The 12278-nt window shown below is 36.6% G+C and overlaps 1 long non-coding RNA gene, 1 other non-coding gene and 1 pseudogene across 3 annotated transcripts in view; all 3 read right to left on the reverse strand.

Annotated features, from left to right (window-relative positions):
* The window catches only part of LOC143368081 (uncharacterized), a 252336-nt gene that overhangs the window by 189378 nt on the left and 50680 nt on the right, over positions 1 to 12278 (reverse strand). The window lies entirely within an intron of this gene.
* LOC143368640 (5S ribosomal RNA) lies at positions 4725 to 4845 on the reverse strand. Its single transcript, XR_013085272.1, has one exon. It is a non-coding gene; the product is annotated as a 5S ribosomal RNA (ribosomal RNA).
* Positions 5028 to 5146, reverse strand: LOC143368647 (5S ribosomal RNA; annotated as a pseudogene).

Below are 12278 nucleotides of genomic sequence, written 5' to 3' on the forward strand. Positions count from 1 at the left end.
GCACGGGAATACCCGCACATCCAAACCCCCAGGGAGGGTACGATTCGGCGTTTGGCGTTAAGATTATTCTCAACGGAGTCAATGATTCGGCAAGGCGTGCATAGGCGCTGAGGGTGGTCACATCGATCAACTGCTCAACTAAAAGTAATCGGCCCCTTGCGGGGCCACCAATTTTATAACGTAGGAACAACACGTTCCATGAAAAGTAAATTAAGTGATCAGTGTTAGTGGCCGTGCAGTGAAGTGAATATTTGGTACATTAACCCGGACGCACTTGACGTTGCGACCCTTACCTTCGGGTGGTGTCGTATACCTGCGATCAGCTGAGCACTGGACGCAACCCTACCATAAATCTTTTCGTCCACCGATAACCAGGATCGGCACAGTGACCTACTTAGTGACACAGGTTTCCGAAAAAGAAGGAAAGGAATGCCCGTAGGGGTGAGTGTTATTTAATTTATTAGTGATTATTAGGTGTAGAAATAAATTCTGTTCGATTTTAGGGTTCAATAACAGTTTGATTTAAAAATATGAAAACAACTCAATCATCGAAATAATTTCCATTATTGTTAATTACCTTTTGCAACTTTTCTGGTAGCTTACGAATATCACTGCGATAGAAATTCGGTTGTTTTATACTGATTATGTAAATCCAGTCTGAAAGAATTTATTCATACACCTAATATTATTTTTTAAATTTAGTTATGTTGGCCGTAATTAAACTACGGATTTTTACCTCGATAACGAATTATGATCACTTGTCGTACATTTTTTGTTACATTACCTTTTCGTTTATGCCTTATTTGAAAACGAAATTTGCGCATTTCTTGTCCTCTCACTTCAAACATTTATTATTTATGATTCCGCTTTAAAAAAAAACCTGTGTAACGTGGTTTCCTTCGGTGCATGCCAACTTGCTTGTTCGTACCTTCGTAGTACAAGCGCAGCCGCCTACCGCGTAGCCAACGCTTCAACGGGAGCTCGGGCGGACGGCACGCGCTCTGACTGGTCGGGGATTTTTGTTAATATCTCGTTAACGAAGCTTCGGATAATATTTTCGCTAAGGAAAAAGTTGTTTCAAATCACCCCCTGAGTCATCCCTTTCGAGGAATTCCGACATTTTTGGGACACCTTGTAGATTAGACCAACAGATACTAGTTTTATTGCTGAATCCTTTACGAGTATTTAAAAACAAAATTATTAAAATCGGTCAAGATTTGCGCTGTCGAGCGATTTTTATCCAAAATCTTACACTGTGCGTCGGCAAACGCTTGCGATTTCGGCGCGGCCAAGTTAATCTTTGACCTCGCATATTTATTACTTTCACGTGCTTGCATCACCCTACCAAGGGGTCTCCGATATTAAAATAAAATTCATCTGTATTTGGAAACATGGTTACAACTATGTTTTTCACCGTAATAATGTAACCGCACTAACCCGGTTAACCGGGTTGCTCGGGTTACAGATGATTTCTGTTACCCGGTTAGGCGGGTTAGTCGACGATACAGCGTACCGCACCGGGTACGGGTTAGGGTTCGGTTTCCTGCTAGCAACAGCGAGCGACAGCGAGCAACTAACGAAATGAATAAACGTATATATAGTATTTTACCTAAGAGCACAATGTCACTATTAATTTCCTACAGCACCCCTACACCAATAAAAACGAAAAAGGTTTGGGAACATCTTGTAAATTCTAAAAAACGTGTGTAATGCTTTGGTACCTTTGAAACAGATCAATTGCTTATATGAACATATCATTTTGCCTCCAAATCCAAATGAATTATTAAATAATGATTTGCCAGAAGTTGAATATAAAGTAGACTAGGCTTGGGAATTAAGTGAACTTGGCGGCCGATTTTCAGAGGCAACGCCTCCTTTCTCCTGCTGCGCGTCTTGGCCCCCGCGGCGGCCTAGGTGCTTGGAGCGCCTCAAGCCCGTACCACGTGAACCGCGTGTGGCGCGTTAACAAAACAAATGCACAACTAAACTCAAGCTGATAAAGACGATGGTATTTACGAACTTACATAATTTTAAAAAAGAAAAAGCGACCACATTATATCAGCAAAAAAAGGTAGAGGACACGCCAATTGATACTTATTGTAAGACCGTTGATCTCTAATGATTCCCACATTTGTATCCTTGTGGAGTGCACGGAAAATATGAGCATAGAGAAGCATATTTGACAGAATATGAATATATTAAAGCAATACCAATTTTTCTTATTGAATCAAACAATCATTAGACGTTTGAAAGCTGGCATTTATCAAAAATTGAATATAATTAATCCAAAAGAAAAATGTACAGCAAGTGCATGTTTCAATTTAATACAAAAGGACCTTCTAGAGCGTAACTTAACAACTATATTCTCACGAATTCCAAATACAGAACCGTTCTGGCATATACCTAGAAGTAATTTGAGATGCATGCTGGAATATTATGGGCCAGCTACATGGTTCCACACTCTCAGTCCATCTGATTGGTTATGGTCAGATTTAATTGAATACGTTAAAGAAGTTAATACGCCACTTATGGATAAAATGTGGACTAATGAGATTATAACAAAAGATCCAGTATCCGTGTCAAAATTTCTGGGTAATAAATTTCTTGCGATGCTAGAGTTTCTTTGTTCTATCGATAACCCAATCGGGCACGTGGTTCATTATTTCTGGAGAAGAGAATACCAAGGTAGAGGACTGCAACATTTCCACTTATTAATATGGATGAAAGATGCTCCTATTCTAGGCAAAGATTCAGATGAAATAGTAGCTGCTTTCATACAAAGCTGTGCCACATGTAGACTTCCAGATCCCAAAATCTCACGTACTTTGTGTAGACGTGTGAATGCCCGTCGAAGGCATCATCACAATTCATATTTCATGAGAACAAAAAAGAACACAAATAATCGCATAAAGCGAGTGTGTCGTTTTGGATTTCCTAGATTTGTTACAAAAAACATAAAGATAAGAGACGTAGCTACATCTTTAGCTGGTAGAAGGCAATTAAAAACTCGCAGTAGATTATATAACTTGCCACATGACAAACAAGAAGTAAATATTAACGATTGTAATCCAATTGTCTTAACAGCATGAAGGAAATATGATGGTGAAAACTCAACTACTCTGTATTGGTATTGTACTAAATACGTGACAAAACATGAGAAAAGTTATGCAGCTGAAATATTTGTAGCCGTTGAAACAACATAATTATTATGCGCTCGCTTATGGAATATTGGAATGCAAAGTTTAAATAATAGAGAATGTGGTGCTCTTGAAGCTGCTGATACTTTGTTGGGAATATCTTTACACGGTACGGATACCAAAACAACTATTAGATGGTTGGACGTCAATGTAATCAGAAATCGGAGAGTTAAACGCAAAGAAAAAATAGAAAACTTGGATACCGATTCGACTGATATACAGGGTCATCCGTTAAAACTGCAACCTACGCGCGCACGCACAGACGAAAATGGCACACCGCATCACGGACGCGTTCCAGTACAACAATACACCGGCCCGGCGTTCGGAGGCCTGCTAGCGACCGCTGGATAGCAGTGATGCCTGAGCTTCGAAAATTTTAGGATGGTCTCCTTCAAATTAACATCGCAAAGAGCTGTGCGGAATTTCCCGGCCCAGGTAAGCGAGCCGCGCGCTCCGCTTTTATGATCGGTTTACCACTCACACCTTTGAAAACACTGTCGACTGGTCTCATACCCGTCTTAATTAAAAAAATTTTAGCTACAACAGGGTTGACCCCTATACGGCGCTATACCCCTGTACGGAGAGATTTTTCGTCACTTGCGTGTAAAATCCACGATAATGGCGCATCGTTTAAAAAATGACATTAACGGAAGGCGGTATAGGCATGGCGTTGGTTAACGTTGAAAGCCACAAAAATTTTAGAAAAAAAATTCAAACACCGCTACAATCAAAGACACGTCCCATTCGTTACCCCTTAGTCCGATCTATACATGCACTGCATTAAGGATAAAGTCATAAAAAAGAAAACCAGAAAAATAAGTTCTGAATTCTGCAGAACTAACACATATTTGAATAAAAATTTAATTTCTCAATTTATAAAAGTAACCATACAGAAACAATTAGCCTATTGTTTAGCACCACCATGAATTTTAAAAAGAGCATTAAATACAGTATCAAATAAACAAAACTGTTTATTGCAAACGCAAAAGCTTTTCACAACAATTATGGTTATAAAATTGATTAAAGAAAAATTAAGTAAATGTAAATATTTTAAATTTTCCATCACTAAGAGTGAATAATTTTTCCTCATTATTGGCCTAAATTGCATTCCGCTAACTTTTATAGTTCAAACGTTATTCGAAAAAAGACCCCAAATTCTTCAACCCGGGCCGGGAAATTTCAATTAGCACTTTGCGACGTTAATTTAAAAGAGACCATCCTAAAATTTTCGAAGCTCGGGCATCACTGCTGTCCAGCGGTTGCTAACAACCCTCCGAACGCCGGGCCGGTGAATGGTTGTAGTGGGATGCGTCCGTGAGGCGCTGCTGCCATTTTACGTGTTCGCGCGAGCGCGGGTTGCAACATTAAATGATGACCGTGTACACTGACAGTGAATGAACATGAATTTCTGACAGCTCCGCACTACAAAGAAACGGACAAAGAAGTGAATCTAAATAAAATCATTTAGAATAAGTCACATTCATAGCTATAAACAACAAAAATGCAGCGGTATGAAAAAAAAAATACTACCAACAACACGCGGTATTCCCAAGCGGTCACCCATCCAAGTACTAACCGCGCCCAATGTCGCTTAACTTCAGTGATCGGACGAGAACTGGTGTTTTACAGACATAGAATGGTCGTTGGTAAAAATACACTTTTATTTATCGAAGAAATTGGTACTTACATTGACAATGAGTGAAGATGAATTTCTGACAGGTCCCCACTACAAAGAAACGGACAAAGAAGTGAATCTAAATAAAATCGTTTAGAATAAGTCACTTTCATAGCTATAAACAACAAAAATGGAGCGGTATGAAAAAAAAATACTACCAACAACACGCGGTATTCCCAAGCGGTCACCCATCCAAGTACTAACCGCGCCCAATGTCGCTTAACTTCAGTGATCGGACGAGAACTGGTGTTTTACAGACATTTTTTTTTTTTTTTTTTTTTTTTTTTTTTTGAAGTGTTTATTTAAGGCAAATAATATTTATTACAGTAGTATAACTATAAATAAACAAATAGATTGTATTGCTATTTTCTGTACGAAAGACTTATATAGTAATGCACTTGTTCAGTCTTATAAATTTCGGACATCGTAACACGAGGGATAGTGATCTAGTCTATCGTTCGTTATAATTATATTTGTACTTAGAACTAGTTTGGTCGACTAGCCAGTTACGAATAATACTTTGACACTCCCCAAAACGCCTAAAAAAGGGAGCTAATGTTGCATCGTTTTTACTTACAAACTATAATACCTAAAGCTAATTATATATTTGATAACTATAACAGTAACAATAACAATAATATTTACATTGATAAGGGTGTTGGGAACTATTGGATTATGTACAGAGAAGGAGGAGAGACTAAAAAGGAGAAGGATTGAGGAGATGTTGCTTAGTTGCTCAGCTATGATAGAAGGGATGGGTGAATCTTAAGGCTCACAGTATTTGCCACAGTCCCATGCTATTTAACTTACAATATATAATATTTAAGTCAGACTTACTATTTTATTTATGCTTTTGTACTTAGTTTTTGTCGTTTTTGGTTACTATACAGAGGAACGAAGAAGATATAATAAATATACATACTTGCATACCTATTCGCAGCACGCATACCTTACATTCTACAGTTACATTACCTAATTATGTACTATCTTTGGTTAATAAGGCACGTTAAAAAATTTAATTATTTTATTTAATTAAGGTACTTGAGTATTTGATTTGACCTCTACTTTTTTTTTTTTTTTTTTTTTAATTGCTCATCAACCACCAGAACCTTTTAATATCAATATTCTTGTAATCCGAGATATCTTTTTGGGGGATCGCTGTACTATATTTAAGAACGCTTCCGTCTCCTTGCTCATCTGGCTGGTTCAGCTGATGAACTACTGTTTTGTTCGCTCTGTGACGCGGGATGTGGTACAGCACCGGCACCGCATATTTGTCTTGCATGTACCCGCTTTTATCTAGGAATATGAATGCTTCAGGAGGTATATAACCCGTGCGCAGTGATTTTTTTATATAGTTTTCATCTGGGTATGGAATTGGGAATATTAAGCTGTTGTTAGTTAACTGTGCTGCTGACGCAAAGTAATTACGAATAAGTTTTATTATGAAATTATCAATTCTGTTAATTCCTGCTTTATTGTATAGAGTTTCATTTTTAAAGTATTTTTGAAAGTTTGAGGCAGGTGTTCTATATAAATTGAGACATGCTCTTAAGCATCTTCTTTCGAAGACACGTAAATCTTCCATTACTGACGCTGCAGTATTGTACCACATCTCGCAACCATAAGTGATTATAGGCCTTATCAACATTTGGTAACATGTGAGTTTGACTCTCCTATTTAACTTTTTGGAATAAAATATTTTTGCATTTGCTACGAATGTATTTTTTGCCTTTTGCAATTGGGTACTAATGTGCTTGTTAAATAAAAATCTATCATCTATTTGTAGTCCCAGATACCTTACTGCGTTTTTATGTTCTATACCTATATTCCCTTCAACATCGCTTTTTAAGGAGAAGTCTTTATATTGTTGTGCAATTGTACCTGAGGCTCTTCTGCAAGAGGGTCTAATGAGAATTGATTCGCATTTATCAGCGTTAACTCTTAGTTTCCACGCTTTGTAATATGCAAATATCTTGTTGATACCATTTTGCAGTGTTGCTTGAAGTTTATTTGGCGATTTATCTGCTGTGTATACTATTAAGTCATCAGCGAAGGCAATCATGGAACATTTTGTATTGTCTGGTCCGAACAGGTTAAGGATATCACATGTGAATATATTGAAAAGAATGGGCGAATTGATTGTACCTTGTTGGAGTCCATTTTCTAATTTAAATGATTGAGAAGACGTTATGTTGCCTAGGCTGGTTTTGAAACTTCTTCCGTATATCATGCTATGTATTAACTTGATCAAGATGAGTGGGAAGTCTTTCTTCTGTAGTTTGGTTATTAGGCCATTTAACCATACCGTGTCAAACGCTTTTTCCAAGTCTACTAGACACGCTCCTAAGCATTTTTCCCCATTTAGTGCCCAATTTACGTCGGAGGATAATTTATTTATGGCATGCATCGTTGAGTGGTGTTTACGGAAGCCATATTGGTTATCTGGGATTAGGTTTTTGTCATTGCATATTGTAAGGATCCTGTCGTTGATTATTCTTTCGAACACTTTACCTATATTAGGGAGTAGGCTGATAGGTCTGTAATTATTTGGGTTAGATTTGTCTTTACCCTTTTTGTGTGTAGAAAGTATTTTTGCATGCTTCCAGCTGGTTGGGAAGTGAGCATGATTTAGCAGATTGTTCAATAATATCGTATAGTTGACTATTATGTTATGTGGTAGTTTTTTTAAGACTAAATTTGGAATTTTGTCGTTACCAGCTGATTTTTTGTTGTTGAGGGACAAAAATTTATTTTTTACCTCAGCCCCATTTGTGAAATAATCTGGTAGTACATCTAGTGGTTTAGGATCTATTGCATTGTTTGACTCAGAAAAATTGCATATTGTATCTGGTATGTCAGCTGCTATGTTTGAGATTATTTGGTTATACATTTTCTCTATGACATTCCTGAATTTGGGGTTATTGGAATTGTTGTTTTGCTCACTTACAGTTACGTATTGGATACCTAAGTAGTCTAATTTATTGTTAGTGTTGCTTATGAGGATGTTGTTATTGTTGTCTGTACTTAGTGTGTTGGGATCCATATTTGCTCTCCTTATCAGATTTTCTTTGATTGCTGGGATTTTAAATGTCGGAAGTTTGGTGTGTTCTTTCTTTCTGAAAATCAGGTTGATTTCTCTGAACATCTTGTTTGATTGGTTTGTGTTTATTTGGCTGATCCTTGTGTGCCAGTAAGTATTGACCATCCGTTCTATTTCTGCTTTTTGTCTTTTCCTTATAGCTTTTATCCTGTTGTCTATAATTTTTGCTGCGTGGCTAATGTGGGGTCCTGCGTTCTTTGATCTATGTAATCTACGGGCTGTGGCAACAGCTTGCTTTTCATCTTCAATTAGCTGCCGGATTCTTCTGGATGTGTATTTATCTATTGCGTTTTTTGTATTGGCTTTTGGTATTGTTTGATCCATGGCATCTATTATTTTTTGGTTGATGTTTTGTATTTGATCTTCAATTTGTGTTATTGAGAGGTTGGTATCTGATCTTATGTGTAGATCGCTTGACTGTAGAATTTTCTGAAATTTTTCCCATTTTGCTTGATTGTAGTTGTATGATGTATTTTCACTATTGTGATGTATGATGATATTCTGCTGTGATATTCTTATTTTTGCTGATATTGCTACGTGGTCACTAGGTATTTGGATTGTGGGTAGTTTATTGTTAATTCCATTTGTATACTCAAGTCTTGCATCTGAAATGAGTAAATCAATGTAAGATTCATTTCGAGGGTAGGATGGTGTAATTGAGTGGAGGAGGTTTATTCTATATTTAATAGCATTGTTGTTCAACCAATGAATTGGAGGTTCATACCTCTTTCATCATTCATTTTGTTGGACCAATTCACATGTTTTGCGTTAAAGTCTCCAGCTAAGACATAATAATTAGATTGCGATATTAAATTTAATTTATTGAAGAGTTTTTCTAAGTCTGATCTGAATTTTGAAGTGGGGCCTTTCTTTGCGTATATGGAAACTAATATTAGTTTGTTATTGTTCGTTGTGTCCAGTTTTATTGCTGTTGATTCTATCAACTCTGTTTCTGTGTTTATGTCAAGTATTTCATGTTTTATATTATTTTTAATTAATATTGCTGTGCCACCTCCTGCCTTTTCGTTTGGTCTATCGTTTCTGATGATCATATAGTCCTTAAAGTATAGAGTGTGTCTTTCATTTAGGTGGGTTTCACTTAGTAACATAATGTCTGGTTTTTGTTTGTCTAACAATAGTGTTAGTGCTATTCTTTTGGCATTGCTAACTAGAGAGTTTATATTTGCTGAAATTAGCTTTATATTATGTGTGTTTCTTTGTGAGTTATTGAATGTGTTGGCTATTTATTAGCATATTTGCTATGTGACTTATTTGTGCTCCCATTGTTTCTAGTTTTGTTGCCAGGGTTTCTATGGTTTTTTCTATTCTGTCTGTCCTTGTTTGTAGGTTGTGGATAAGTTTCTGTTCTTGTGAGGTGTAAATTATACTTGGTGATATTGCTGTATTGTTTGGATCTATGCTGGAGCGTGTCTCTTGGTTTACTCCTCTAACCGAGTTTGCAAATGAGAAACCTGCTCTAACTAAGGCTGGATTCGATATTGCGAGTGGGGCCTTTATTTTGGTATGTTCATTATGTGTCCTAATATTTAATTTGTGTTCCTTAAATTTTGGGCAACCCTTGTACGAGGCCGGATGACCCTCTGTTTCACAGTTCACACAATATGGGCTTTTACCTGGATGGTCTGATTGTTGTGTTTTCACTTTGCATTCACCAGGGTTGTGTGGATCATTGCATTTTACACACCTGTAGCTTAAATTGCAATTACTTGCTGCGTGGCCAAATCTCTGACACCTTCTACATTGGGTGTCACCTTTTTTAATTAGTTTCTCCCATCTTACAACATGATGTTTTACATATCTTATTTCGCTAAGTTTTTTTAAATCGCTGCTTGGGCTTAATTGTACTAAATAGGTAGGTAACGCTCTATTTTCTCTTATTGATTTAGCTGTTTTAAATTGAATAACTTTGGTGAAGTATAGGCTCTCACCAGAAATTAATTGGAGTTCATTTGAGATTTCTTGTTCCGTAAAAGACTGTGGGAGACCTTTGAGTAAGTAAGTATGATTTTTTTGTTCTTTTGGCGTAAATGAATAAAAACTAGTATTGGCACTAGAGAGAGCCTTCTTTACTTTATCAAAGTCTGTTACCGACTGTAATTGTATAATATGTTTGGCACTATTTATGCGTTTTATATGGAAGTCTATTGATTTAGATATATTTAAAATTAAGTCTACGGTATCTTTGGGATCTTGGTACAATACATTTATGGGAGGCGGCTTATTCTTGTCGCTTGTGTTATTGGACTTACCCTCCTGCGTATTTCTACTCCAAGGCTTGGGTTTTGTTGGTTGGGATTGGGATGTTTTTGGCTTTATTACTGGTGTGGTTTGGGATAATGCTGTTGGTGCCGATGGTGATATTGGTCTGGAAGACTGCTGTATGCGCTCTCTATCCTTTTTCCGACTTTCTTGGTTTTTCTTCCTCATAATTAGGGTGAATGGGTCGTCGTGTGCGTCGTGTGTCTCTTCTGATCCTTGACTGCTTTGTGGAGTGAGTGACACTTCCATCGATTCTTCATTCATTGGTTGAGGAGTTTTTGAAACCTTGAATTGGCGTACTATCTCCTTTAGTTTTTCTATTTCTTCTCTTAGAGATTTGTTTTCTTCTTTTAATTTGGTGTTCATGCCCGCTTCTTCAATTTCGGACTTCCGTCCTTCCGATTTTTTAGTTTTCGCCATTTGGATGTTAGGTTTAATAATAATTTTCCTTTTTAAGCTTTTTTTATCATTCTGTATAAGCTCGCTGATTTTATGCTGGTACAGTGGTGATGTTCCATTGATAAATTTCTCAAACTCTTTTAATTTTGCCACTGGCCATGTGTTCGTGTTTGAGGTTATGTTTTCTTTTTCTTCATCTCTTCGATTTTCTAGGCTATTTTCGCCTGTACTTATAACTTCCTTTAACTCTGCCGTTTTGCTTACTTTAGATAATGACTAAAGTTACTTATGCACTTTCCAGAATACTTGAATACTTGATAAATCTTCTGTATAACACTAAGAGAGAAGACGATCCACACGCTATGGTGTTTTACAGACATAGAATGGTCGTTGGTAAAAATACACTTTTATTTATCGAAGAAATTGGTACTTACATTGACAATGAGTGAAGATGAATTTCTGACAGGTCCGCACTACAAAGAAACGGACAAAGAAGTGAATCTAAATAAAATCGTTTAGAATAAGTCACTTTCATAGCTATAAACAAAAAAAATGGAGCGGTATGAAAAAGAAATACTACCAACAACACGCGGTATTCCCAAGCGGTCACCCATCCAAGTACTAACCGCGCCCAATGTCGCTTAACTTCAGTGATCAGACGAGAACTTTTTTCTTCGTAACAATTTATTAACAGTTTCTCTATATGGTACATGCATGGCTACATCACAACGGTAGGATACACATTCCTACATGTCTGTTTGATATTGAAGGTCCCTGCCTCCTATGTGGCTCTACCCTTCATTTTCCCTTAACATAGATCACATTATGTCCCTTTGTTATTATATTTATCACAGAGTGATGTCCAAGTTGTATAGCTTATAATCTATCATTATCTCTACAGGAAAACATAACATAAAAAACCTGTTTTTGGTAATTGGGGGGATGTCAATACACATTCTGTATTGCACTTTTACATTTTATATTATATTAGCTTACATTAACTTAATTATGACTTTGTACTAACAGTAGTAAATCACACACTTGTGTCCCCATCTACTCACACTCACACACAAACATTCATCCACACATTTTATCATATCACTCTCCTCATTCATACCCTCAGTCTTATATAATTCTTTTATCCTTATGCTTATTATCAGTTTTTTGTATACATATACTTTATTTGCTTATAAATATTTTTCTTATGTATTACTTTGGTAGAAAATAGGCAGTCTTTGGTATGGTAACCTATATTTTATTCTAAATGGCTTATCATCATGCCTTATACTAACTACATTATCAAGTATTTTATTGTCATTTTTTAATTTATTTGTATAGAACGCTTGTGATATTTCCCTAATGTACTCAGAAATTAGTGGCAACTGTGCGTCACTGTGGAGGTTACTTATTCTTTCATATCTGTCTCTGTTAAATGCTAATCTAAGGCACTTATTTTTAAATACCTGGAGAGGTTTTATATTTGTGGGTGCTGCTGCACACCACACTGGCGCTGCATACATTACTACAGGTCTCAGTCTAGATGTGTATATTAATCTTTTATTTTTTGTTTGTACTGAGGAATTTTTTACCATTAGAGAGTATATTTTCTTTAATACTGAATACG

Source organism: Andrena cerasifolii, chromosome 4 (assembly GCF_050908995.1).
Source record: "Andrena cerasifolii isolate SP2316 chromosome 4, iyAndCera1_principal, whole genome shotgun sequence".
Lineage (NCBI taxonomy): Eukaryota > Metazoa > Arthropoda > Insecta > Hymenoptera > Andrenidae > Andrena > Andrena cerasifolii.